Genomic DNA, 4,313 nt, shown 5'->3' on the forward strand with positions numbered 1-4,313 from the left:
GCCGACGTCCTAGACGTCACCAGCTCGGCCGCGACATCGTGACTACAGAGAACAACCGGTGGACGAGGCCAATCCCAATTAAAACTTGAACCGAACGATTCCGTACTTGAAGAAGACATTGCAAGAGCGACCTGAATTGGAAATTCAAACCCAAACATATTCAAGTTAATTTATATGTCATTATTTATGAAAGTAATTTCACAAATAAAATGGATCCCACAGCCAGCCGACCAAACATAACCCCACACATAACCCCTAAATTAAAAACGCACAGCTTCAGCTACGAAATCCAGCCACATTCAGCAACAAAATAAGCCAAAATTGATCGGACTACAACAAACATCGCCATCTCACAGACAAATAAAATCCCAAAAACAAATCTCCACCCAGCCAAACAACCATAAACCCTAATTTGAATACACCCAAATTCCGTTGCAATAACAACCCAATAAAAATCACCAACCCACGGAGGAATTTCAGTGCGGCAGAATAAATTACATAAATTGGGCTCTTACAACTGATGGTTATATGGTAGAGTTCAAATGACGAATGAATCCCTTGTTGAACCCTTTTTGCGAGAAGGAAGTGAAGAGAGAGAAGGAAGATGTGAAATTATTTCACACTACACTCTTAACTATAGACAAAGGAACACGGTAGTCTGTGCACATCAACATTGAGTTTACCACTGTTGTCTGCAAAAGTAAATTATCAACGCAGAGCAGGACTGTTGCGACAGGGAATGGAATTGTCTTTAATGCCCTTCAAGGTAAAATGGCCTTTTGGTCCGAAAAATGGCTACAAATATCTCATTCGTGATTAGGTTGAAGGTTAGGCACTTCTGGGGACATTTTTTTTTGTTAGGGGTCTAGAGCGAAACTTTTGGAAACGTCAGGGACTTTTTATGTAGTTCACTTTAAAATATAATGTAGAATTTGATGAAACCTCTATATATGGTCGACAAAAATCCCTCACACTTTACAAAAGGTTTAGTAGTGTTCATCTCAGGGTCCAGCTGGTTGAGTCTCCACCACCTCGGCGTCTTTGGCATCGGAAAACTTAAGATACTGGTCGACGGCGGCGTCGGAGCTGGCAGCTCGCCTGTGGTACCATCTCCGCGTGGTGGATGATTTGGCCTCCTCTCGCTTATAGCAATGGCCATGTCGTTGGGAAACAAATCCCCTAAAATAAAGGCATGGATCACCGTTACCACAAGCAGCGCCGCCACTATAAGCGTCGCCACAGTATCACCGCAAACGTCTTCGTCACCGCGTTATCCACCGCGCTCGAGTACCTTATACCTCTGAAGAAACGTGTACGCCCACCACGCCAGCGAGAATCTTATACCTCTGAAGAAATTCACTCGGATCGCCTGCAACAAATTTACCAATGATGCACTATTTATTAGCACTAAATTTACCTGCAAGCATACAGGGCAGATCTAGTATAGCTAAAGGTCAGTACCGGATATCGAACACATGGAATAAGATTGCAACTGACTACCATATACTAAGTGTCATATACTATCTAGAGACACGTGATTTTTGGGTTGATTAATTAAACTAGACTGAAAGAAATAAACAAAAAAATGGAAAACATAAAAAGAAATAATACAAAGCAGGCTTAAGAATGTAGAATTTTAGGATCCAAAAACACAATCGACTTCCTTGAATTTCGGTCTCCAGAGCTATTAAGTCGATCACAATAATAGATTAAACCCCCTCCCGAGGTGAGAAACCTGTAGATTAGGTGATAGGATTGAAGTCCCCTTCTAACCCTTAAACCCCTAACTCCTAAAAGCATATAAGATCAAAGACCTCACTCAAAACCTCAACTCTCCCGAATTCTATTGAATTAAGGTGTGAATTATCCATTTTTCCAAGTCAATTATTTCATCTCCCGAGTACTCTAATCAACTCTAACATGTATTCAAGAGGTAGCTAATCAATTAAACATAGAAAACACCAGATAAATCAAATAACTGCAAGAGCTAACAAGGAATATCAATCGAATATCTATACCAAAAATTCTACAAAAGATGTTCTACTCATAGACAAGTAAAAACTACAATTAAAGTACGAGACATGAAAGAAATTGATAAAACCCAAGGTTGAATCTTCAATCTTCAGTCTTCTCTTGCCTGGATCTGCAGAGCTCCGCTCCAATGGAAGATGGATGAATTATGTGTGTATTATGGAATGGAAAGAGGTGTAAAGATGGCGAAGGATTGGAGGCTCTGAGATAAAGATTATAATTTAGGTTATGGGTATTTATAAGCTGAAAAAGGTTTATTTTTGATAAATTTCGTGCCCTACAAGAAATAGGAGAGATTTGGCTTCACAATATAATAATTTCTTTTCTTCCGTGAATTTCCGCCAGATTTTGACTGCACTGCGCGATGTTTGTAAAATGGCCATAACTTTCTCCACAGAACTCCGATTTAGATGTTTAAGGTATCCACGCGAAGGTCTTTCGAAGACGAAGAGACTGGTATCTAGTAGGCACTGATTGGACTTCAAAATCGCTTCCAGAATGGGCTCGAACAGAGGCTGCTGCACTTTGGCCTTTTTTTCACCTTATTCTATCTTTTTCTATCATTTATCAACAAACACGTCAAAAATATCAAATGTATAATATATGCAATTTAAGAACATAATTTGCATGATTGACATTTAAAACAAGTCAAATCTAGTCTTTAAAAACATGCAAAATCTGTGTTTGTCAACCAACCACATTAATCATATATTATATATACACATCAGTTTTCATTATCACGGTCAATGTTCCGAGTTTTTGAGGATTATACCAAGGAGAGATAGAGGAACATGGCGATGAAGTATGCAATCCTCGACCCGAAATCGAAAGAGCCGACCATCTTCACCCACGCCATGGAGGCGACGCTAGGCGCAGCAACAAAGAGGAAGAAGACCGAATGAAGCTCTTTGGGAAGCGTCTCGTTCGTGGGAAGTATCTGATAGAGCGTGACAAACAAAACAGTGTAGTGAGCCAATCAAATGGCGTAGAAGAAAATAGGCCCTTCTTTTATCCCCATCGACGCCCCCAGCAATGCGCCGACGAAGTTTTCGACGACTGACAGGTGGTTGCAGGGGTTTGCCACCTTGGACAGCCGCCGCTGGCCTCCCGACATCCACTGGCCGTAGATCTTCACCTCGAGGCAGAAGATCGGAGTCATTAGGACGTACCAGAGCGGTTTCGGCAGAGTTTTATTGATCGACGGCGGGATTCCCATTGCGAGGAAGAGGAGGGCGATCCACGGGGCGAAGAAGAAGTTGACCCGGATAGGGTGGTGGTACTCGCGGCGGACGGCTTCCCAGTAGAAGACTAGCTTTAGCGCGTAGATGGAGATGAACCAAAACACCTGGTTTATGTGTGGGCTTATGTGGAGAAACTTTGTGGATTCGGTTGAAGATATCGTCTTCCACATGATGGCTTGGCTGCTCACGCCCAGGCAGATACCGAACGACGAGACCGGAAACCGGAGAAGGAACGGCCACAGCTTGTCCTCCGGCAGAAGTATTTCCTCCGACGGCTGTTCATGATAAACACACTGATACAATTATATCTTCCGAAATATCTTTCATATATCTATTATCATATTATCATATCTTTCATATATCTTTATTATCTTGTTCACCAAGTTAGGTTATTCATAGGAGTATTATAAATAGGACTATTGTTATTCTCATTATTCAATCAATGAAATCATAACTATTTTCTTTTATGTTTATTTAGTTTTTCCGTTTAGAATTTCCGATTGTCGACAGAGCACGGTTTCTCTGCGACTTTCTTTATCTTTTTCACTTGATAAGGGCTTTTCCCTTATCAACTGGTGCTTTCATTGCGATCTCACCATGACTTCCAACGATGAAATCTATCTATCTTACCTATGTGACCAGATAATGACTGCCTGCAACAGAATATACAAGAAGTTGGACGAGATTAATGAACAGCATCACGCATACCACGAACAATCCTCTGATTGGCCGGTTGCATCTGCTGTCCCACAACCACCATACGGCCACCAGCCATTAGTCGACGCAGGGTTTCACCCACCGCACACTCAACCGCCCGACCCCCCAGATTGGCAGCAGCCATACCAGCCTTACAATTGGGGCGCAACTGATCAGACTTTCTGGAATCCCCGCCCACAACAGCAACCCAAACCTGATCCACCAGATTGGCATTGTCACTCACCGACCAACAATCAGCCCACATATACGGCGCCACCATACGACCAATCGTCGTTAGTTGATGCGGGATTTCACCCACCGCTCACTAAACCTCCTGACCAGAGG

At 42.4% G+C, this 4,313-nt stretch overlaps 1 pseudogene; it reads right to left on the reverse strand.

Annotated features, from left to right (window-relative positions):
* Positions 1-1,001: 1,001 nt before the first annotated feature.
* On the reverse strand, positions 1,002-3,857 carry LOC121796496 (annotated as a pseudogene).
* Between the last annotated feature and the right edge of the window lie 456 nt (positions 3,858-4,313).

Source organism: Salvia splendens, chromosome 3 (assembly GCF_004379255.2).
Source record: "Salvia splendens isolate huo1 chromosome 3, SspV2, whole genome shotgun sequence".
Lineage (NCBI taxonomy): Eukaryota > Viridiplantae > Streptophyta > Magnoliopsida > Lamiales > Lamiaceae > Salvia > Salvia splendens.